The following is a 25,270-nucleotide window of genomic DNA, read 5'->3' as shown; positions in this document are numbered from 1 at the left end:
CACTTTAGACAATATTTCTTGACATTTGTGTTTTATGGTCAAAATAATGAAAAATCAAGTTGCTCTGTCACTCTTCTCCCAGATGGATTCATTGGCCTGTCTTTCTGGTCTTGGCTGAAAAGCATCTTCTCAGTGGGCTTCCTTAATGGGCCTCTCTGAATAGGATGGCTCTCTTAGCCCTCAGCCTGCATTCCTTCCTACCATTGATCCATTGATTGTATCCTATGTACTTTGCAAGCTCCCAGGTGGGATTAGAGCTATACATTTGCTCTAAGTAGATATTCCATAAATATTTATTAATTCAACAAATATGGCTTTCTTTTTAATCAAAAATATCCATGTTTTATCAGTGAATTTTTTTACCATTTCAGAATATATTTGGAGAAAACTATTGTTGCATGAAAACACATCTGTCAAGGCTGTGGCTTTCTTATGTTCTGTGTCATGCTTCCCTGACCTAGCCGAGCACTCCTGACCCATGTAGGAAGATCAGCTTCAAACCTTAGGGTGAGTTCTGTGAAGGCTCTCGGGGGTGTTTGGGGGGCTTGTCCTGCTGGACACCACTGTGTCATCTGGGGCCAGATGTGACATGGGCACCCCCTCTGTCCCTAGCTGCTTCCATCTTCCTCTACCCTCTGTCATCATGTGGGTTTCCCACCAACCGTATCTTTTGCAGACAAACTCTGAAATGGCCCATGGTTTGGGACTCCACTGACACCAAAGTCTCGGTATAGCCAGTGTCAAAGGTTTCTGTGGCACTGACATGACCTTTGTTCCCAGGATATGTCCCATGAAGAGTCCCATGAGAGTTGGGGAGTCCAGGAAAGATAAATGGGTGATTGCAGCTCTAGCAAAAGCCACTCTGGGGGATCCTGCTGGAGGCCATCTCCCAGATCATCCTGGCTCTTTCACTGATTTCCAGTATGACCTGGGAGAGTCACTTCATCGGAGCTTTAGGCTCATTATTTCTAAAATGATGGAATGTTTTTAGATTAATGGATTCATTCAAGACTATGGAATGAACTCCTAGGATGTTCTGGGCAACCCCCAAGATGGATTCTATCTCAGGAGTTCTGACTCCCATCCTTCCCACTCCTATTGAGTTCCTCCATTGGACAAAATGGCTGTTCCTTGGAAATTCCCCAGAGCAACACTGGATTAGCAAGGGTCTTCAGGGTGTGCCCCCATCCCATCTGATGTGGCCAAGGGGCCATGAGCAATTCTGAACCCAAACCAAGGCTTTGGCTGTGCTCCCTTACTTGCACAAAAATAGCAGTGCCTGGGTCAAGCCTTCACTGCAACAGCTGAGCTGACTTAGTGAGGACCTTGCCCAGGACACTAGCCCCCATGATGCCACGAGGGCACTTGGAGTCCACAGTTATGTCATGCAAAGCAGCAGGTGATCTACATCCGGGTAGATGATGCAAAGTATAGTTTCACAGCGAACATGATGAAAAACATTTAAATGACAAAATAGTATGTACTCTATATGATGGCAGTGATGGTAAAAGTCAACAATGGTGTCAGAAAGGGGAATGGGAGTTCCAAGAAGCAGGCTGGAGTAGTAAGGGGATAGGGGGTGTCTCGTAGAGGAAGGGACCAGGAGGCTTGTCATGGGTTCCAACAGTGCAGTATCAGGGTGTGCTCTCTGCCTGACCCACGACCCCCAGGGGCACCAGGGACATTCTAGCTCCAGAGGATCTACAGAAATATAAATTGGCTTGAGCAGAGCCTCTGTGGTCTGTCTTGTCTGTTCCTGGGTGTGGCTCTTTCTCTGCTCCTGGAGGCTGTTGATTCTCTTTTTGTTTTCCTCTGAGCTACACTATTTTGTATGGATTCAGTGCTGTGAGTTAACACAAATTCTTCCTGCAAAGAAGTGGAATAGAAGTCATCCTTGTTTCCTTAGTAGACCTGAATAGATTCGACAGTAATAGCCTTTTCCCAGACCCCTGGGCCTTCATCTGCTCGCCAACTCCCAGATTTTAGAAAACATCTTCTATTCTTAACAGGTTGAAAGAATTAGTTTGGTTTTTTCAAAATTCAACAAAGTCACACTTTTCATAATGTATACAATAACCGGTAAACATTGAATGAACAAAGTTTGACAGGGTGAAGGAAGAATTGGCTTTATAGTGGGGTTTGCGTTAGTGTTTACTCACTGTTGCCCCCGTGTGGCCATTCTCCAGAAAGCATGTGGCTGAACGAGTTCCAACTTAACAGATTCAAGGGAGAATAAGACAGAAGGTTGGTCACTGAATTCCTTAGCTCCTAAAAACCATCCTCTAACTTTTGACCGATATTATAAATTGAGTATATCTTAACTAGATATTAGGGTTAGGGTGAGGGTCAAGTTGCATACATTAACTACAAACAGTTTTGTATGCCAATCTTAACCTGCCTAAGATGTTTTTAAAAAATAAAATGGGAGAGGATATAGTCACCAAAACACTGAGCACATGTCCTGTCCCAGGACATAGATAACTAAACATACTGATTGTTTCATCTTAGCTGAGGATCAGGAGCTGGCCGTACAGGTACTTGGCAGGTAGCATCTGTGGCCAGCTGGCCATCTCCCCCTGACACCCACACCCGGCTCAGCCCATCCTCTGCTCTGCTCAAGGGCAGCAAACAGACGGACCGGGTGCAGGTAGGACTCCCTCCTGTCAGGCATGGCTTGCTTCCAACAGGTGGAGAAGTGGGCCAGCTCACATGCACATGACATGTTCTTTTGGTTCCTTGCTCTCTGCCTCCCCTTTCCGTCACCCTGGTCCTGAGCCTTTAGATTCTGGGAGAACTTGGGTTTTCAGATTTCTGTTGACATTTTGAAGTGTAGAATTGTATTGCCTTTGTTCCCTGTGCTTGGGTCAGAGATGAAGGCAGAAAAAGTCATCATACTCTGAAAGCAGAGTATGAAATATCCAGTGTGCTCTGCCCCCGGCACCTCAGGTTTGAAAGCAATGGCAAACTACGTACTTCATGTTCTACACAGTCAGCTTTAGGAACTCACGGATGCATGTGACATGAAATTGTACTGAAAGAAATCTCATTACTGAAATTTTTCTTGTAGAAGACAGTTTAGGGACATGGCCCCTCACCCGCCCTGTCATTTCCGGTCTGGCCAATGTCCAGTCACACTGACATGTGTAGCCACACAAGGGCACAACTGTGACATCCTGCTGGAGCAATCCTGGTCCCTCTGCCCACCGTTCTGACCAACCCTGCACACTCCCAGTCCTCCAGAGCATTCCCTATGGTGACATAGCTGTGTTCACCCTCCTGGAGCACTCCTGGGCCCCTGCCCCCAGTCTGGCCAACCCTGCATACCCCCACTTCTCCCGAGCATTTTCTGTAGTGATACAGCTGTGATCACTCTCCTGGGGCACTCCCGGGCCCCTGTCCCCCAGTCTGGCCAACCCTATACACCCCCAGTCCTCCCGAGCATTCCCTATAGTGACACAGCTGTGATCACCCTCCTGGAGCATTCTCTGTCCTCCTGGGAACCTGGTCTGGCCAACCCTGCACACCCCCAGTCCTCCTGAGTGTCCCTGTCATGGCACTTGTCACACAAGGCTGTCCTTTATTGTCTCTTGTTCTGTCCTTTCTGCTTGAAGTAGATCTCTCTCGCAGACGTCTGGCTGGATGACAGGTGGATGAATGGTTTCAGGATCTTTTGCCCTGGAAGAGCAGGCGTTGTTCAAAATCCTGATGGGCAGGGGAGTCTCTGTCCCTCTGTGTGCCCCCAGCCTCAGTGAAACATAGTGTCTAGGACAAGGGACTTGGGAGTCCTCCCAGATGAAGTTTGTTCTATGAAGGTGGCTTCCTTCTGAGATCACAATGCGACCACATTGCGTGCCATTCCTGTGGGACAGAAAGCATGCTACTGTATTATATCCTCCTTGCACACTGTGGCTAACAAAGGGGAAGCACATGCTCACCCTCACAAGTTCACACTTACACCTCTGTTTCTGAGCATCACTATCATGCACAGTGAATTCCTGTTGGGCTGCAGACATGTAGATGTGCCATTTAAGGTTTAAATAGAGGAGGATGGAGATGGAGTTCTGGCTAAAAGGATGGAAGTCCTTGCCTCTGGGGGTGAAGAAATTACATTTTACCCAGAAGGCGCTATGTTCTGTTCAAAGAAGTGACATGATCCTAGGATCTTTGAGATCAGGGATCGACACAGACTTTTCCATAAGGTCTTCTGTAAAGATTTTCTGTCAGGTTTGCTGTCCATGTGGTGTCTCTGACAATGACTCCACTCTTGCACTGTGGCTTGAGAGCAGCACCATCCATAACTCATGTTCCAGCCACACTTGATTGACAGAATACAGGAAGATGTCCCATTTGGCCCATGGGTGATAGTTTCCCACACTCCAAATCTGCAACATGATGGATGATGGGGGAGAGGGCTCTTCTTTTCCAGTGGCAGAGTGGGAGTACACTGGGATATATCCTGACTGACACTGGCCCCTCCACTTGAAAGGAAAAAAAGAGGATAGTGAGATTGGCCAACAATGAAGGCCTCAAGAATTCTCCTGCCTTTCTCTGTAGGCTTCAAGTTTGCCACAAGACGTTTGTCTGTGGTTGAACTCCATGTAGGTATTGTTTGGCTGAGTCAGTCCCCACTGCCTGGTGGGTATATCTTGCAGGTTATATACCACACAGATGGTCATCTTGTTCAGGCCAAGACCATGAGCACATTTAGGGTTCTCCTGAGTTAGCAGAGGATGTAGCATGTGTGGGCTTCAGGACAAGTCTGATTCAGCCCTCAGCAATGTTATGGAGCATCTGGCTTCCTGGGCCCTCTGTGGCACTGGCACAGGCCTGGCTGAGGCCACTTCTGCAGTCATGATGGAAAAACCCCCTGGCCTGGGCAGTTCACCCCATCCTTGGCCCTACAAGCTAAGACCCAAGGTTCCTCCCACCTCATTGGCTGGGACCAGGCCACATGCCCATGAGTGAACCAATCCCTGGAGCCAGGGAGTGGAGCCATGGAGGTTGGCACATGTTGTTAGAACCTCTGTTGTAATGACTTTTCTAATGGCTGTGGTGGCCAAGATCTTATGGGATGCATCTGTTAATAAAACGAATATTAATTTCTGATAGTAAGTGGGTCCAAGGTGCTGGCTTAGCACCTAGCACCTCAGTCCCAGCACCTCAGTACTGCTGTACTTCTCTGCAGAGACAATGGCTGAGGAGCAAAGTGGATGGAAACTGGCCCAGAGTGCACAAGGGAAGTGTGTGTGTTTAGGGGATTGGGGATAATAGCTCTGACCAAGCTGTAGTTCCAACTTACCTAGGTTCAAGAAGGTGCAGGGAATCCGTGGTGTTTCACCATTCATCATTTTGCAGGTGGAGAATATGCCTTTGCATAGAGTCTGGCAAGACTTGTTCCAAGTCTTCTGTAGTTGGTACGGAAGTCGGGAAGACAGCACCCTCCATCTGCTGGGATAGGCATGAGAGGCTGAGTGCTCTCAAGAAAGTGTCTGGCTTTCTGTGAGCCTGCACACAGGCCTGATGAGGACAGTTCACGGTTTTGTCCTGAGGAGGGAGTGGTGCCACATGTGATCCCGGGAAGGGGACAGACCTGGAGTCCGCTGTAGAGCTACTTCATGGGAGTGGGGGTGATCTGAAGTATCCACCCCATGAGATATCTGTCCTTTATTGAGTTCTGGGTATGGTTTCTGTGACTGTGTCCTAATGGCTGGGATTTCCAAGGAGCGGGATTTTTTGGCTTCACTATAAGAGTTGGTCCTCCCGGACTGGGCAAGTCCCATTTTGCTGCTGAGAATTATGTCTCCAGCGGTTGGAGTGTGTATTACAGGCCTAGAGGTCAATGGTGGGGTGGGTGGTTACAGTGGTCAGTAGACTATTGTTATTGATGATTTTTGTAAGTGAAATCTATAGGATGATATGTTAGATCTTATGGTTAGGGATCCACATTAGGTGCCCATAAATGGTGCTTTTTCTGAATTTCATATTTGGTATCTTTTTACTACTTCTAATAGCCCTCCTTGTACTTGGTATTCCAAGGAGCAATGCATTACAACATTGCCTGCATTGTGTTGATGAGGATTTGAGCATGAAAAGGTTATCAGTGCTTCCACAAGTTGTACACTGGAACAGCCAAAAAATAAAATTTTATTTTTGATACTAAGTAAGAAATATCCTGCTGTGATTCTTAGTTTAAACCAGGGGAGGGGTCCTCTTTTGGTACTGGTAATGATTACCATAGGCCTTCCTAGGGAACATTATCAGATTCTATTGGAAACTTGGTCTTTGTTTTTGTGGAAGAATCAGGAGTCAACCAGATTTTTGTCTCCTGTCTCATTTTCCATGATAGTTCCACAATATTTGGTTTCACACCTCTACCATTGTGAAATCTCAACTTTGGCACCAACTTGCCCTTCTCTGTCAAGGGCTGAGAGCCAAGTTTGAGCCAAGACAAGAGCCGCTTCTGGGTGACTGGGAGACTCTAGGATCAGAATGCTGTTGGTAGGGAGTTACTGGGATCCTAAATTCCAAACCAGCTCTTGACACCCAGATGAAATACATTTCTTTTTTTTTTTTAAGATTCTATTTATTTATTTGACAGAGATCACAAGTAGGCAGAGAGGCAGGCGGGGGGTGGGGAGGAAGCAGGCTGATGTGGGGCTCGATCCCAGGACCCTGAGATCGTGACCTGAGCCCAAGGTAGAGGCTTAACACACTGAACCACCAAAGCGCCCCCAGATGAAATACATTTCTGACTTAGAAACTTCAGATAAAAATTTTGTGTCCATGATGACAACTGAAGAAAATGTGTCATCCCTAAACCTAACCTTAACCCCTAACAACGCTGAAACCTAAGCTGACCTTAAAGCCCAAACTAGAACCCTGAATCCCAAACCTGAAGCAGAACCCAAAACCTGGACCTGAGCCCTGGATCCAAGTCCTGAACCATGAACCCAAACCCTAAACCAGGCCTCCAAGTCATGAACCACGAACCTAAATCTCAACATGAAGCCAAACCCCAAATTTGACCTTGAACTTTATCTGTATCTGAACCCTGAGTCTTAAAGCCTAAATCATAAACTTAAAGCCCTAAACTCTAACTCTGTTCCCTTGCCCTTCACTCTAAATCCTCACCCTGACACTAAACCCAAAGCCTGATCTAGAATTCTGACTAAAACGTGAACCTGAACCCAAATTCAAACCCTTCATCACACTTTGCTTATGCAATTGCCATTGATGGATATTTGGAGTTTCTACGTTTTGATTCTTGTGAACATTGTTTGGGTTGGGGGCTAGGGTTAGGGTCTTGGATTGGGTTCAGGTCCAGGCTTGAGACCAAGTTGAGGTCAGAGTGTGGGTCTGCATCAGGCCATGTTCAGTGCCACTGTTTGGGTCAAGGACTGTTGTAATTCCACATTGTTTCCAATTCATTGTTCCTTAGCTATTTTTGGAGAAGTTGGGGGATATTGGGCTCCATGCAGCTTGAATTTCCGGAATGAAATGGCTTCAGCTGGATCCCGGGAGTGAGCAGGACCTTCCACTGAAGGGTGAGCTCCCACAGTCCTGCACTGCCTTCCACCGCCTGAAGAGGGCGCCAGACCCGAGCTCCTGCCCTGAGCCCAGGCTGCGCAGCCACAGCTGGGACCGGAGCCCCGCCTCCTCAGGACCCACTGTGGAGACTTCTGGAGAATGTGGGGCGGCCCCCACCCTGACAGGACAAGCTGAGGAGGGTGTGGGTCTGCATCCACACTGACAGGACCCGTTGTGGAGGACACGCCCACACTGACAGCAGTCCAGCCTCCTAAGGACCCAACGCTGGAGGAGGTGAGGAGAAGCCGCCTGAGTGTGGACTGGCAAGCGGGTACGTGGTCTCAGGACCCCACAGAGGAAGGGCGCCCTGTGTAGACACTGGGGCTTCTGTCGTTTTGTGTGCGGTGACGTGGCGTCCTGCTGTGCTGTGCGCGGGGCTGTGGGGTCCCCCCTTTCTGGGCTCGGATGCTCCTCGGTCCTCCATCTGTGTTTGTGTGCTCGCGGATTTGGTTCCTGGGGCTCCTCAGATGGTCTGCAGTCAGGGAGCGTCCGCCTGCCTCGGGCCTTGTGCTCCCCCCACCTCGGCCCTGTGGCCTCCTACCAAGTCCACGCCCACTCCGGGCTGGCCCGGAGTCCAGAAGTTCAGGAGCCACAGCGCGGACTCTGTAGACAGTTTTGGAGAGTAGGTATTTTCCCAGTGTGGGTTCTTTCCTGAGCACAGTGCCTCCCCATCTCCGTGTGTCTCCCTCCTTGTCTGTCGTCATTGTTGCAGGGCTGTCAGAGGACAGGTCTGTCACCTCCTTGGTTCAGGGGACTCCATAAAGGTGTAAATGAGATTTTTCTTTTGGATGCAGGTGTAAATGAGATTTTTCTCTGTTGTCTCTTTCTGATGGTTCCTTCCGAGCACGTAGAAATGCCACTGATTTGTGCATATTGATTTTGTTCCTTGCAAGTTTCTTGAATTTATTAGTTCGATTTGCCTAAAACTCAAACTGCCAGTTATTTGACCAGCAGCGTGGGTTTATTTGGAAAGAGCAGAGAATGACAGTCTGGGCTGAGCAAGCTACGGTCCCATCACAGGCAAGTGCGAGAAACAAAGGAGAGGAACATTATTTCGTGGAGGAGGAAGAAGTTGGGAGGGGTGCTTGGAAGGAAAGTCCCCTGGAGAAAGGCAGGGGTTTGGGGTGATGGAGAATTCTCACCAGCTGAGCTGCAGGCTCCTACAAAAAGTCAGGAGATGAACCTCCAGCTTCCCCTGTGGGGCCTGGAATTGGTGAGTCTCTCCTGTAGGGGATTGCAATGTGGGGTCTGTAATGGGCACTGAGCACCAGGCGCCCCCTTCCAGCCTTCCCTTCTGGCGTCCCCAGTCCACTTTACTGGGGCTTCCCTTCCTGCTTTTGCACAGTTCTAACCAACTTGTGGTGGAGCGTTGTGGAAAACTGGAATTCCAAATCCACTGCTTCTACTGCACCCAAGACACGGGGGCCCATGATTTAATCCTCACGAGTCTCTTGCTAACATGTGGCCTCTCCACGTTGGGTGACCTGGATCTGGGAGGGCTTGGCCTCCATCCCAAAGTCTGATATCCTCTCTGCTTCTGTGTCATCGTGCTAACATGGATGTTTGGAAGAGTCATTTCCTCTGCGGTGATTTCAAAGTGCAGTTAGCTTGTTTATAGCAGCACAAATACGTGCTGTCTCCACACTCGGATTCCCCAACCATCATTTACCACGTTTGCCACTTCACATGGGATGCTTCAGTGTGTTTGACCCCACAGCAGGATAATGTCCTGCAGAACCACCCCATAACTGAAATGAGGAGATCATTACAGAACCCATCCAAGGGTTAGTGTTAGGGACTAGGGACATGGCAGGACTGACCTGAAGACCCCATGGAGAGCTGTCTGGGTGGCTGAGTTGACAGTGTAGGTGAGGGTGAGTGTCTGGCTCTGGCTTTGTGTCCAGGGGTCAGCTCAGTGTGGGTGTGTCCTCAGCTGGGCATGCAGATTTCTGCTCCTCTGAATCCTTTCCGGAGTTCCAAATGGCACAATTTCCTTCTGGGTGGCAGGCTGAGTCCTCTGGGATTGCTCAGGTGTCCCCTATCCCTTGTGCTCTGAGGACAGGCCCCTGGGAATGGACCTATCAGAACCCAACCATGGCTTAGTGTTGGGGCCTAGGGGCATGGGAGGACCCATCTGAAGGCTCTGTGGAGAGAGAGCTTCCCGGACTGCTGAGCTGAGGATGTGCGTCAGGGTGAGTGCCTGGCTCTGGATTTTTTGGACAGAGGTCCACTCACTGTGGGCATGGCCTCAGGTGCACATGCAGATTTTTTCTGCTGTTCATCCTTTCTGGAGTTCTACATGGCATGGTTTCCTTCTGGGCGGCAGGCTGAGTCCTCTGGTATTGCCCGGGTGTCCCCAAATTGTAAGGCTTCTACTGCAAGGCCTCTGGGGTCAGAACCCTGAAAACCAAACCAAAGGTTATGGTTAGGGCCCACCACATGGCAGGCCCGATCTGCCAGCACTTTGTCCATCTATCTTGGGTTGGAGTTGAGGGATTGGTTCAGGGTGAGTGTCAAGCTCCAGGTTTGCATCCAGGGTCCTGCTGAATATGGGGGTGTCCAGAGGTGGGAATGCAGATTTCAGTTCCTCTGAATCCTTTCTGGAGTTCTACATGGCATGTTTTTTTTTGGGGGGGGGGTGGCAGGGTGAGTCCTATGGTGTTCCTCACTGTCCCCAATCTCTGGGGCTTTGGAGCCAGGCCACTGGGGACAGACCTCTCAAGACAGAATCTAGGCTTAGAGTTTGTGCCTATGGGCATGGCTGCACTGATCTGAAAGCACTGTGGTAAGGATCACAGGGTCTGAGTTGAGAGCATGGTTCAGGATCAGTATGAAGGTCTGGGTTTGTGTCCAGGGGACCGCTGAATGTGGGGGTGGTCTCAGATGTCCAAGCAGATTTCCTCTACTCTGAATCCTGGTTTCCTTCTGGGTGGCAAGCTGAGTTCTCTGGGATTCCCCAAGGCTCCCCGGGGAGAGGGTGAGACAAGACCTTGCAAGGGCAAGATACTTTTTACAGTAAAATAATTCACCAGATGGGCTGAACAGCAGAAAAGATACAGCTCAGGAGTAAACCAGTGAACAGGAATATCATGCCGAAAACTTCTTTGAGAACACAATACAGAGCAAGGGAAGATAGGAGAGAAAGCTGAGATATAAAGGACAAACCCTCCAACTTTCCAACATCATTCCCTACTCATTTATTTCCAGTGCCGTCAGCTCCTTCCCAGCCAAAAATAAGTCACCTGAGCCAGCCTTTTTTCTTCCTGAGTTTGGGGCACTGCAAAGCCCACCAGAGGGGCCTAGGGCACCTCTGCACCTGCTGAGCTGAACCCATTTGTACCCCAACAGTGAGCAGGTACCAGCCTGGCCTTCTGGTGCCCCGTGGTCTGTGGTAGTCCTTCCTTCTGGACCCTGCTTTGCTGCTCTTCCTTCCCTAACCCTGGTCTCAAACTAGGGATTGCTCCTGGAGGAGAAGCCCAGGGAGATGAGGCTCAGGAGGGCCTCCCTGCCTGGAATCTCCGTGTGGGGAGTGCACAGCCCACACATTTTGCCCAGAGACTTGCAAAATGCAGAGAGGCAGATTTCTTTTCTCTTTTTCTCTCTCTCTCTCTAGCCTCACACCAACCAAGAGTTCTTAGAACTTTCTTCAATGACTTCTAGGTGTACCCTGGCCACTGTTTCCACAGAAAGGCCACTTGAGCATGACCAAACACATGTATAAGCAAATACATTTTTTTAAAAAACAACAAGCCAATGCACACAAACCTTTGACAGCAGCAAGACGCTCAAGGGACTGGAGTCCCTACCTTGGGCAATAGTGGCAGAGGCCAGGTTCTGCCACCCAGGACCCTGGACCTTTGGCAGTTTCCACGATTGCAAATCTAGACATCCAGAATCCTGAGGGACAACCTACTAACTGCAAAAGAGCAAAAATTCATCAGGATTCAGAGAGTGGAAATCCATTTGTACTGGAAAAGAAAGAAGCAGGCTTGCTGTGAATCCAGCGGGGAGGACAGGCATAGATAAAGGCTGCTGTATGAGTCATGGAAACTATTGTTTCTCAAGGATGCTGTCTCTGTTAAAATGCTATGAGGACTCTGTCTTGGGGAACTCCTGCTTTCCTACCAGTGATGCCCCCAGATTCTGCTTTGCTAGTCCCATGGATTCCTGGGGATACCCAGTTGCTAAGCTACACTGTCCTCATGACAACACTTGTTAATGGACTGAATGTTTGTGTCTTGCCCCAATTCAGATGTTGAAGTCCTAACCCTCAAGGAGTGTCATCAGGAGGTGTAGGCTTTGAGAGGTGATGAGGTCATGAGATTGGAACCCTTGTGAATGAGATAAAAGCACTTCTGAGAAAAGACCTGAGAGATTGTTCTGCCAGCTGTCAGCCATGCAAGGCTACAACAGGAATATGGGCATCTACAGATAATGAAGCAGGCTCTTGCTAGATATCAGATCTCCCAGGACCTTGCTTTTGGTCTTCTCAGCCTCTAGAACTGCAAGGAATAGTAAATGTTTTGCTGTTTCAGCCACCGAGTCTGTGATCATTTGTTGCAGCAACCTGAACTGAATAAGGCAGAACCCAAGTCCTGGTTAATCCCTGCTTCTACTCATTTCCCCTCCGAAAGAGCTTCTAATCCAGAACTGACCTCTGCTTTCCATACACCTGCTTTAGACTCCTTCTGTGAGAGCCCAGACTTTGTAAAAGATGCTTCCCTCCTCCCTCATGGCAACCAGCATTCTATGACTCCTGAGGAATGTCCTCCCTGACTGTATTGAATCAATAAATCTGATTTTGATACTGGAGTCCCGGGATCGAGTCCCTCATCGGGCTCCCAGCTTCATGGAGAGTCCACTTCTCCCTCTGACCTTCTCCCCTCTCATGCTCTCTCTCTCACTCTCTCTCTCTCTCTCAAATAAATAAAAATCTTTTAAAAATCTGATTTTAACAGGCCATAAGCTTGTTCTTGCTGGTCTTTGGAAGATTAGGCATTAGCCCTTCTGAGAAAGTTCTGAATGGCTGCTTCATGAAGGGGTGAACTGTGTCCCCAAAGTCTCTTTTTGCTGCCTTCTAATCACAGATGCTGAGACAAAACCTCCCAGGTGCTGGTTTCTCACAGCACTTAATGCTTTGGCTTTGAAGTTCCTCACTTGACAGTTCTGCTTTAATCAGTTTGTGACAAAACAGCCAATTGGTGCTGGATGCAAAGTGCACTGATAAAGTTAATATCAGGGAACAATTTTTCGAGTGTCAAGCGTGTGCATGTGTGTGCACCCACACATCCATGTGCTATGCATTATGGTAAATGTCTGACAAGAACCAAAATATCAAAAAGTCAGGATACCCCATTAGCTGATATTGTTATTATCCCTACGTCCTAAACTATGAAAAACAGGGTCAGAGAATAAGAAGTGGTGAAGAGAATCAAGATTTGAGGCAGTTCAACTTCACAGCCAGCCTTAACCAATAAGCATGTACACCTGTGTCTAGTTTCAGCTCTGCATAACCTTGCCATAACCTTGGATAAGCCTTTCATCTCTCAGGTTCAGGCTCTTGGTCCAAAGAGGGAAGGGGCACAGGTTGAGTACCTCCAATGGGACTTCCTGGCAGGCTTGTTCATCCAAGCATTCCCGTTTCAGTTTGAGGAATTGAATCTAGTCTTTGTTTTACCAAAGGCCAAGCTTGTCCAGTGTGTCCATGCCACCGGCCAGCAGCATTTGTCCACGCCATGTAACAACTGAGCAACATTCATAGGAATGGGGAAGAAAAGATGTCCATAGGTGTTGACAGATGTTCTGCATGAAGGGACAGGAGCTGGGGCCATCACCTGCTGTTTCTAGTGGCCTTCTCTGTTGAGTTAAAATAAATGGCAATTATTTGCAACAACTTGGATGGAAGTAGAGGGTATTACACCAAGGGAAATAAGTCAGTCAGAGAAAGACAATTATCATATGATCTCACTCCTATGTGGAGTTTAAGAAACAAAACAGAGAATCATAGGGGAAGAAAGGAAAAAAATAAAACAAGATGAAATCAAAGAGGGAGACAAACCAGAAGAGACTTTTTTTTTAAAGATTTTTATTTACTTATTTGACAAACAGAGATCACAAGTAGGCAGAGAGGCAGGAAGAGAGAGAGAGGAGGAAGCAGGCTCGCCACTGAGCAGAGAGCCCGATTCAGGGCTCGAACCCAGGACCCTGAGATCATGACCTGAGCTGAAGGCAGAGGCTTTAACCCACTGAGCCACCCAGGTGCCCCTCAGAAGAGACTCTTAATCATAGGAAACAAACTGAGGATTCTTGGAGGGGAGGGGGATGGGTGGATGGGGTAACTGGGTGATGGACATTAAGGAGGGCATGTGATACAATGAGCACTGGGTGTTATAAAAGACTGATGAATCACTAACCTGTATGTCTGAAACTAGTATTATATGTTAATTAATTGTATTTAAATTAAAAATTTATTTTAAAATAATTTAAAAATTAAGTAACAATCAAATCATGATCAGAGCTATCTAGCAGGGAGTATCAGATCTAGCAGTCAGTTAAATTTAAGGGGCTTGCCAAAGTTTAGGAGAGTCACATTAGGTCATTTTCCTGTGTGGGGAAGTCTTCAGGGGCAGTTCCAAAGACAAAGATTATTAATATTTCTCCTTCCCCCATTCCTCCTAGAGCCAAGGATGTTTCCTCCACTCACCCACTGGCCCTGTATGTAGGTGTTGCTTTCTCTCTACCAATCACAAGATCAGTGAGTAGCTATAACGTCACCTTTTCCAATATCCCCCTACCCCAACCTTTTGTTTTTAATGGCCATGGGCAACAGGGACAAAGGCATTTTTTAAAAACGTACAGAGATCTATTATGCTCTACTACCTTGGCTCACATGGGCCACTGCAAAGGCATTCTGCGAACTGTGTACTCAGATGAGTGGTCATTATCTTCAAAAAGGCAGGGACTGTGATAGACACAGGAACCAAAAAAGCAAAAATTAATGGACCATCAGAATAATGGAGTACCAACACTTTTTCGTCCTTGGCTTGAATCCTCAAGGCCCAGTGTCTCAACAGAATTTTCATTTTGGTCTCATCTGACTCACTTGTCCACCCCTGGGCCAGTTGGCAGTTATACTAAGAACTGGAAATTTTTCTTAGAAGAGGAAAAGAGTATTTGTCAGGTAAACCCAAAAAATGTCCATTATAGGAAATTAGGCCTTTTGTCATGGTACTCCATTAGCACCCTCTTGACCGTTAAAAATAAATTTGTGACACCCGTTAAAGACAGTAAGGAAGATTTTATTCAAGGGATGCTACTACGATGGGATTTTATTTTATAGTATGGGAGAGAGATCTGGCTCAGCTCAGACAAATGGAGATTTATAGCTAAAGAGCATGGTGGGGGTCACTGAATGTAAAATTAAGATGGAACATCAAGGGTAAGGATGAAGGGATTCTGGCTAAACCATATGGACAGTAATATTGTTGAAGGAAGGATAGGGTCATAAAATATTGAGAGCAGGGGATAAGGAATTTTTTAAAAGATTTATTAATATATTTTAGAGAGAGGGAGCAGGGGTAGGGAAAGAGAATTTTAAGCATACTCTTCACTGAGCATAGAGCCTGATGTGAGGCTTGATCTCAGGACCATGATATCATGACTGGAGCAGAAACCAAGAGTCAAACGTTCAACCAACTGCACCAACCAGGTGCCCTGGGAATAAGGGATTTGATCAGATATTAAGCATTGTAAGATACTGAAGCACCTGGGTGGCTCAGTTGGTTAACTCTCTGGCTTTGGCTCAGGTCATGATCTGATCCCAGGATCAAGCCTGGCATTGGGCTTCCTGCTCAGTGGGGAGTGTGGTTCTCTCTGTCCCTCTGCTACTCCCCCTGCTCATGCTCCCTCTCTCTGTCAAAATAAATAAATCTGGGGCGCCTGGGTGGCTCAGTGGGTTAAAGCCTCTACCTTCGGCTCAGGTCAGGATCCCAGGGTCCTGGGATCGAGCCCCGCATCAGGCTCTCTGCTCAGCAGGGAGCCTGCTTCCTCCTCTCTCTCTTCTGCCTCTCTGCCTACTTGTGATCTCTGTCAAATAAATAAATAAAATCTTGAAAAAAAATAAATAAATCTTAAAAAAAAAAAAAAGAGTGGTAAGCTACCAGGGGTGAGAGATAAGGAATTTGATCAGATATCAAGAGTAGGATAGGATATTGCTGAAAAATTGACTAAGCAGGTTTCTTGCTAAAACTGGGCTACGTGGGCAGAGCCTGAGGTCAAGGCCTGGACAGAAAGAGGACTCAGAAGAACCTGACTCAAGTCTGGTCAAGGAGAAAGTCTTCATCATCCATGACTCATTGTATTTTCTGCAGTCACACATTTTACTAATTCTTTTATCAGACATTCAGTGAACAAGAAACATGAAAACAGCAGCAATAATAATAACAAATGTAAGCTCTCTAGCAGAGACAAAGGCAGTACAGGAATCCGCCTCATCAGATTTAGAATATACATGACTCCATGACCGAGTTACTACCACTGTTTGACTTCACTGTTGAGATTAAGATGTAGTGTAGAGGATCAGAGGGAAGGGAGGGAAAACTGAATGGGAGTCATCAGAGAGGGAGTCAAACCATGAGGCACCTTTAACTATAGGAAACAAACTGAGGGTTGCTGGGGAGGGGAGGGGAGTGGGAGACATGGAATAACTGGATGATGGGCATTAAGGAGGACACATGATGTGATGAGCACCAGGCGTTATCCACAACTGATGAGTTACTAAAGTCTGTCTGAAACCAGTGATATACTATCTAATGGCTAATTGAATTTAAATACCTAAAAAAGACACTTAAAAAAAAGATGTAGCATAACCCACAATATCCTTTGAGTGGAAGAATGTGCGGACTTTCCACACCTCTGCTGCCCAAGTCCCATGGCTAGCAGCCACATGTGGCTAATGACCACTTAAAAGGTGGCCAGTTCAAATGGAGAAATGCTGTAAAAGCAGAATAAACACTGGCTTTCAAAGACATATTGTAACCAAAGGTCAGAGAGTATTGCCACCCTCACATCGCAAACATCACATGATTTCTACAGCTAATGAGAATGGGACCCAAGATGGGAGAGGTCAACCTGAAAGTCCATGATTCAGAAAGAACATGGGGAAGAAGGAGTTACAATCCTGGAGTGGATGGGCTGAGGACAGTCAGAATGCCTTTGGGGGGGGGGTGATTCTGTATACAAACAAAGAGAATTCACTGGAGATGACATCTGTATGCCTCACATTTTCAAGGGAAAATTATGAAAAAACGTATAGACCCACAGCCATAGTTTAATTATGTTTGAAATGTATTCAGACCTACTCTAGTCAGTAAATTGCATACTTTCACATTTAGCTTCTCAGTTTTCTCTTCGGCTCCTCCCATTCTTGAAATCCCTACACAAATCCCATCTCTTGCCTAAGGACCATAAACTACCTCACTATCAAAGGCCACAGTTCATTCATTCGATTCATTCAAAACAACCTAATCTTGAGTGATGTCTTAGGCGCTCTTCTAGGGACTGGTGACAGGGTGAACAAAACACGTAAAGATCTCACTTTCATGGAGCCTATCTGGTATTTAGGGGAAAATCTTTCCTTATCAACATGAAAAGACTTATTATGGATGTTGCTTAGAATTTCAGTTTTTTTCTTGATGATATCTCAGGTGATCATCTTTGAGGTGGTTCTCCTGAAAATCCCTTTGGGGGGTACTGATTCGACTTTCTGAGTCAGACGCTTTCCTAAAGACAGGGGTAACAGGAAAAGTGACAACTGTCACTCTTGCATTAAGAACAGGGATCACAATCCTTGAAACAGAGATACGCTGCTCAGCTGTCAGAAAGTCCACAAGGCTCCAAATGTGTGTGACCAACTAATGGAACCTGTCACTCAGAGGTTATCATCCTGAGAGCAATGGGAAATCCCTCTAGTTAAGGACTCTCCTTGACGGAAGCTTGACAATGGCCTTGATTCATTTACTATGATGTTTAAGTAATTATACACATTAAGAAAAGTGCACAAGGCACTTACATTTCCATGATACCATCAAGGATATTGTTATTCTATTAAAATGTTACATCTAGAGCTGTAACGTATAGAGTAGTTAAATCAATCACTATGTGGTACAGGTGAAACTATTGTAACAGCCATACTTCCATAAAAAAGAAAAAATTTTTGTGGTTTCTGATCTAGGAATCATCCAGTGAATAATTCTTTATCAGTGTACAGTTACCGGGCTAAACATGTAATTTATTTGTACTTCTGAGGGTAAGCTGAATTGTGATCACTGAGCCAGCTGTGTTCTAGTAACTACTCATTTACCCAACATAACAGATATAAGAAGGTAAAAGGCTTCTAAGGAGACTGATGATTTATATTTTGAACCTCATCTTGGCAGGTATAACTTGCAATTTGTGCTTAGTGATAAGATTTCTGATATTTACTTTCTCCTTCCCCTGGCAAGTCAAGTTAGTTAAAAAGTAACTAGAATTGAGTCCATTGTTTTTCTTAAATGTTTACAGAGCTATAGAACTCTCAAGCTTTCTTTACTAGACAGGATTAGATCGCATTAGTGATAAAGATCAGAATGATTTAGATTGCTAAAGTGAGAGCTGTCTGTCAATTTGGAGAAAGCTCATTTTTATAACCAACAGATTGGCTGGGCTAGAGATTAATGAGTGCTATGGGTGGGGTGACGAAAGTGATACAGTCAATGACCTGTGGAATTTGTTCTGTAATTTCCCTGCTCCTCTGTTCCTCAGAACGTCTTCTTCAGTACCCAGCACTGCCCATAACTACATTCAGAAAATCACTTTACAGAACCGGGTTATTTGTTTTGCTTTTTTTTTTTTTTTTTAATTTTTAAAACACTTTATTTATTTACTTGACACAGAGAGAGAGAGAGCACAAGCAGGGGGCGCAGCAGAGGGAGGGGGAGAAGCAAGCTCCCTGCTTGGTGGGGTTGCACAGGGGCTGGAGAAGACAGAATGGGAAGGGGACAAGGAGAACAGTGGGTTTCAGCTTCTTGGAAACAGAGCCCACATCTATCTCTATGTTTATCTCACTGCTATAAACCCAGGTCACAGCACAGTGCCTGCAGCAGAGTCATGGAAGTGCTCCAGAACTGATAACTATTGTATTTATACTACTAAAATTCCCTCCACAAAGGGCCAAGTGCCATAGCTTCTCCCAGTTCCCCACACTGAGCGCAATGAAGAATCAAACTATCGGATTAAAGATGGTGAGAGGCGTTTTCAGGACCCAGATCACAGGAGCCATATTGTATTGCAGGACCAGGGGTCTTACCAGTGACTAGGTATTCACTCCTTTTAAGAGGCTAGCTCCTTGGATCTCCCTCTTCAATCCTCTGAACCTGTCTGGCATCAGAAACAAAAGTAAACATTACTTATCGCCCTTGTTTATTTCTTACTATTATTTTTTAGAGAGGAAGGGAGATAAATCACAAGCAAGGGAAGCAGCAGGCAGAGGGAAGGCAGGCCCCCTACTAGAGCCTGGTATGGGATCCATTCCCAGGACCCTGGGATCATGACCTGAACCAAACGTAGACGCTTAACTGAGTAAGCCACCTAGGCATCCCTTATTGTCCTTCTTTAAAATTTAATGCATTCTCTCTCCCTCTCTCTCTGTCCCCACTCTGTCACTTATACACGCACAATCACAGAGTCACAGACAATAGCAAGATATTTCCCATTCTAATTCGCTAAGGCACTATGAGCTTAAGCTCAACAGAATCACTTTGCCAGCTGCTGCTCTATTGTGTCCTGACCCCTTCTCTGTCCCCAAGCTCGATCTATGACTCAAGTGTCATGGTGGTGGCTCTTTCTGCCCTCCCTCCACAAGGCTGTCATCAGCACACTCTTCCCCATGGCTCCACTCCCAGGCACTGGCTGCCTTTGGCCTAGTGGGTCTGCCCTCTCCTAGAGCCTTTCCACTCTCCCTGAGGGGAAGAGAACCCTTACTTCTCCCCAGTGGCTGTCACGTGTCCACTATATATTGTGACGATCAGCCCGATTAAGAGATTGGGAACTAAAAGACCTGCTTCTGGTTATGGATAAAACTAAGTCTGGGGCTTGGGACATGTGACAGCAGCACATGGTGGTAGAACTGAGACGGTTAGGGAGTTAATCTGCATTTTCACATCTGGTCAGCAGCAGAACAAAGAGGACACACCAGATCTCCTATCTCCCAGAACAGTACTCTTCAAGTAACTTACAACACCATCCTTCTCCAGCTTTGGGAGTGGCACTTTTCCAACCCCAAAGTCTTGATTCTAGGCAGCACTCTGAGAGATATTCCCTCCAGAATCACCCCTGGCTGGAAGCAGTGGTTGGCCAAGGCCTCCCAAATATCTTCCCTTCAGAGTTGCGCTTGCGTCAAACTCAAAACTGTGGCACATACGGGACTTTCCTGTTGGCCTCTAGCTCTAATGTCCTATTGGACTTCAGAGGTGCTCTTTTATACCCACTTACCTTATAACATCACTGTGTGACTCCTCTAGAATTCACTCCATGGTTTTTCTCCTATACTGACTGTTACGGACTGAATTGTGTCCCCACAAAAGTCATATATAGAATTCCTAATCTCCAGTGTGCCTCTGGAGATAGGGCCTAGAAGGAGGTACTGAAGGTTTGATGAGGTCACGGGAGTCCTAATCTGCTAGGACTGGTGTCCTCATAAGGGGGAAACACATGAAAGCACTCTCCCTACCTCCCCTCTGGGGGCCCACAAAGAAGAGGTCATCTGAGGGCACAGTTGAAAAGATAGCGATCGGGGCGCCTGGGTGGCTCAGTGGTTAAAGCCTCTGCCTTTGGCTCAGGTCATGATCTCAGAGTCCTTGGATCGAGTCCTGCATCGGGCTCTCTGCTCAGCAGGGAGCCTGCCTCCTCCTCCTGTCTCTCTCTGTCTGCCTCTTTGCCTACTTGTGATCTGTCTGTCAAATAAATTTAAAAAAAAATCTTAAAAAAGAAAAGATAGCGATCTACAGGCCAACAAGAAAAGGCTCACTGGAAACCAACCTTGCTGGCACCTTGATCTGGGACTTCTGGCCTCCAGATCTGTGAGAAAATACATTTCTGTCATTTAAGCCCCCCAGCCTGTGCTTGGTATAGCAGCCTGAGTAGACAAAAATATACTGATAAAGCCTTCTTTCAAGCTTTGGAGAAATTTTCTATGCACTGTGCTCCATGCTTTTGGGTCTAACCCTTCTCTCCATAGCCGTTGCTAATATTTGAGCCAGAGAAGTCATAAATACTAGGAATGTTGGAATTGGATAGGGGATCAATAACCATCTAACTCAGTATCCCCAGCTATGAAGAATTAACACACACACACACACACACACACACACTACAAACATGGTTATCCCACTTAATTACATCGGTGATTTCTTGATACCCAAGCCCAAATGCCAGCTCCCCTTCGGAGTACTAACCTCACTATATCCCTGTGACCAACCCACCTCCATGCAGACCCAGGACCTTATACCTCAACTCCTGCCAAGCTAACGACAAAAGTTTATGATTCAGGTCCTACCTCTCCTGCTTTATTCATGACCTCTTTTTTTTTTTAAAAGATTTTATTTATTTATTTGACAGAGATCACAAGTAGGCAGAGAGGCAGGCAGAGAGAGGTGGAGGCAGGCTCCCTGCAGAGCAGAGAGCCCGATGCGGGGCTCGATCCTAGGACCCTGGGATAATGACCTGAGCTGAAGGCAGAGGCTTAACTCACTGAGCCACCCAGGCGCCCCTTCATGACCTCTTAAAGTCTAGCGACCCCATCCTCCTCTTCTTTCCAAAAAACAAAACAAAACAAAACAAAACCCACCGCTTCCTGGGAACCTTTCAGATGTTTTTTACCTCTACAATCTACTGGAGGATAACAATGTACCAGAACCCTTGAGTGACCGTTAATGCCTACTGGTCACATTGTGTATGCTACGTAGGACCTTATTCTGTGTTCTTAACAATCATGGCTTTGACTTGTAGCTAAAGGTGGACTTTAACTAGAGTCTCTTGTGCAAATACCTGAAGCAGGAAGTCCCCTGCCCAGTGAATGAGGCATGCAGACTTCCAGAGGTCTTGAGGTCCTCTCTTCAAATATACACATTCACTTTGAACAGACATGCCCTCCCCGAGGGAAAAGACAACCATCCAAAATCAGCGTGTGACCTCAGAGAGTTGCTGCTAGATTGCAGGCAGTGTTAGCGTCCTCCAGTTTGTTGGCCTCTCAGTGCTAAAAATCCCCGTTTCTAGGAAAAAATATACAGTGGAAAAAAGACAGTCTCTTCAATAAATGGTGCTGGGAAAACTGGACAGCTATATGTAGAAGAATGAAACTCGACCATTCTCTTACACCATACACAAAGATAAACTCAAAATGAATAAAAGACCTCAAAGTGAGACAGGAATCCATCAGAATCCTAGAGGAGAACATAGGCAGTGACCTCTTTGATATCAGCCACAGCAAATTCTTTCAAGATATGTCTCCAAAGGCAAAGGAAACTAAAGCAAAAATGAACTTTTGAGACTTCATCAAGATCAAAAGCTTCTGCACAGCAAAGGAAAGAGTCAACAAAACAAAGAGGCAACCCACGGAATGGGAGAAGATATTTGCAAATGACAGTACAGACAAAAGGCTGATATCCAGGATCTATAAAGAACTCCTCAAACTCGACACACACAGAACAGACAATCATATAAAAAAATGGGCAGAAGATATGAACAGACACTTCTCCAATGAAGACATACAAATGGCTATCAGACACATGAAAAAATGTTCATCATCACTAGCCATCAGGGAGATTAAAATCAAAACCACATTGAGATACCACCTTACACCAGTTAGAATGGCCAAAATTAGCAAGACAGGAAACAACATGTGTTGGAGAGGATGTGGAGAAAGGGGAACCCTCTTCCACTGTTGGTGGAAATGCAAGTTGGTGTAGCCACTTTGGAAAACAGTGTGGAGATTCCTCAAGAAATAAAAAATAGAGCTTCCCTATGACCCTGCAATTGCACTTCTGGGTATTTACCCCAAAGATACAGATGTAGTGAAAAGAAGGGCCATCTGTACCCCAATGTTTATAGCAGCAATGGCCACGGTCGCCAACGGACGAATGGATAAGGAAGATGTGGTCCATATACACTATGGAGTATGATGCCTCCATCAGAAAGGATGAATACCCAACTTTTGTAGCAACATGGATGGGACTAGAAGAGATTATGCTGAGTGAAATAAGTCAAGCAGAGAGAGTCAATTGTCCTATGGTTTCACTTATTTGTGGAGCATAACAAATAGCATGGAGGACATAGGGAGATGGAGAAGAGAAGGAAGTTGAGGGAAATTGGAAGGGGAGGTGAACCATGAGAGACTATTGACTCTGAAAAACAATCTGAGGGTTTTGAAGGGGCGGGGGGTGGGAGGTTGGGGGAACCAGGTGGTGGGTATTGGAGAGGGCACGGATTGCATGGAGCACTGGGTCTGGTGCAAAAGCAATGAATACTGTTATGCTGAAAAGAAAAAAAAAAATTTTTAACATCAAAAAAAAAAATCCCTGTTTCTATACACAAGCTTCCTCTCAAAATTCTAACCAATTAATGGAGGCAACTGGGTAATTTTCTATCGACATAACAGAAGTCCAAGGCTATGTATTTTGAAACAAACAATTTTGTCCTCTATTGGGTTTGCTATTTTAGTAGAATTATGTGTAAGAGAGGCAGTTAGAAAGAGCTTTTGCTGTATAAATTTAAATTTGAACTTATTCTAATTTTGAACTTTATTCTCTTCCCTCTCCCTGGAGAATTTCTTTCATGTCCTTTTTTTTTAAAGATTTTATTTATATATTTGACAGAGAAGACATTGCAAGAGAGGGAACAGAAGAAGAAAGAGTGAGAGGGAGAAGCAGGCTTCCCACCAAACACGGAGCCCGATGTGGGTCTCAATCCCAGGACCATGGGATCATATCCTGAGCCTAAGACAGATGTTTAACAACTGAGCCACTCAGGCACCCCTTGTTTCATGTTCTTAACAGAATTGAGAGTTTTTATATAGAATATGGATGGTCACCATGATTCTATAGTGCCTTGCTTGACCGAGATATAAAAGTATACAAGCATCAACTTTCAAAGGATTACCTCCAGCAAATTCTTATGTTTACCATAATGTTAATTTTTAAAATTTACTTGTTTAGATGCAGTACAAAAAATAGATGTTTGTTATTTTTGTAGCAAATTATTACTGGTTTTTCATTCATCTTTGAGAGTCCTGGTGAAGATGTTTGGTTCCCCTTGAAGTACTGAAAAGAAGATACTAAAAAATATTTGGGGGTGACTGGGTTGTTCAGTCGGTTGAGTGGCTGCCTTTGGCTCAGGTCATGATCCCAGGATCCTGGGATCGAGTCCATCATCAGGCTCTCTGCTTAGCAGAGAGCCTACTTATCCCTCTCCCTTTGCCTGAAGCTCTGCCTACTTGTGCTCTCTCTGTCAAATAAATAAATAAAATCTTTTTTAAAAATTGGAAGGGCTCCTCAGACACTCTTTCTTACCATCCCCATTTGTACATAAGGAAAGGCGGTGCAAACCTGGAGGGAGGAGGCCAGAATGAAAATTAAAGAAATGAAAGAAAGAAAGAAAATGAAAGGGGAACTGGCTGAGAGACTAGAACTGAAGCTTCACCAAAGTATAGCCTTCCAGGAAGTAGAAAATGGGATGTTTGCTTCCAGCTTGGAGAGTATGGGAGCTTGGGTAAAAGAAACAAGCAAAGTCCCGATGATCGAGGCTCTGGAGGAATGGGGTGGGGTACCCAGGTGACCAGTAGGTTACAAACCCTGATTCTACCCATTTTCGTTAAAAAGAAAAAAAAAAAAAACAAAACCTGCAATTCATCTTCTTCATCCCCCTCCCTCCTGCAAACAGAGTAAAAAACAGTGACTCTTGAGGTACATAAAAATGAGTGAGACATAAACCAATAATCACAAACGTTTCAGAAAAATCAAGCCACGGAAAAAAAGAACAGCTTTAATATGTTTTATCCTTTCTTTCAAGAGAGAATATGCACCTAAGGGGAAAAAAAAGTGCTAGACATTAACATCCATGTAATTAAATTAATCATAGGGATCAGCCAGAATATCTTATCATGAAATGAGAGCAGGCAGTTATGAAAATAATTAGCCAAGATCTTGGAAATACAAATAGCAACCGCAGTAAAAAGAAACCTTTCAAAGAGATGGGCTGAATAGCAGAATGAGCACTGCTTAAAACCAAACCAGAGAGATGGAATATCAAGCTAAGGAATTCTCTAAGAAGTCAACCCAAGGAAGAAAAAGCTAAAAGCTCTGAGTGACAGGTAAGGAATTATAGAAGACCTAAAAGTTCCAGCAGAGGTCTACAGACATCCCATGGGTTTGTCATCTTTCCTGCTTATCTTCTCAGCCAAAAGTAAAGCACCTCAGCGCGGATGGACTTTTTCCCAGTTATTGTTGGCTTCCGGCTCGGAGTCTCAAAGTGCTGGTTTGGGCCGCGGGATTCCCCTACCAGCACCTGTGACTTCTTCAGACAGGCTCCTCCGGAAGCCCAGGACCACCAGCAGCTTCAGCGCTACCCAGTCCCTAGCACTGAGCCTCCTAAG

General features: G+C 45.8%; 1 long non-coding RNA gene across 3 annotated transcripts; it reads right to left on the bottom strand.

Moving 5' to 3' along the window:
• Window positions 1-12,894: 12,894 nt before the first annotated feature.
• Window positions 12,895-24,009, bottom strand: LOC116882592. 3 transcript variants are annotated; one of them, XR_004385670.1, is made up of 5 exons: window positions 23,827-24,009; window positions 18,932-19,002; window positions 16,460-16,579; window positions 14,444-14,739; window positions 12,895-13,443 (listed from the first exon to the last, which is right to left on the bottom strand). It is a non-coding gene; the product is annotated as an uncharacterized LOC116882592 (long non-coding RNA). The 3 variants fall into 3 exon arrangements; XR_004385669.1 differs by lacking the exon at window positions 23,827-24,009 and having other exon boundaries at window positions 12,896-13,443; window positions 18,932-19,053; XR_004385671.1 differs by lacking the exon at window positions 23,827-24,009 and having other exon boundaries at window positions 12,899-13,443; window positions 14,614-14,739; window positions 18,932-19,053.
• Window positions 24,010-25,270: the final 1,261 nt, after the last annotated feature.

Source organism: Lontra canadensis, unplaced genomic scaffold, assembly GCF_010015895.1.
Source record: "Lontra canadensis isolate GAN:19392208 unplaced genomic scaffold, GSC_riverotter_1.0 scaffold85, whole genome shotgun sequence".
In the NCBI taxonomy this organism is placed as follows: Eukaryota; Metazoa; Chordata; class Mammalia; order Carnivora; family Mustelidae; genus Lontra; species Lontra canadensis.
The sequence above is the reverse complement of the archived record's forward strand: the minus strand, read 5'-3'. Positions and strand labels throughout refer to the sequence as shown.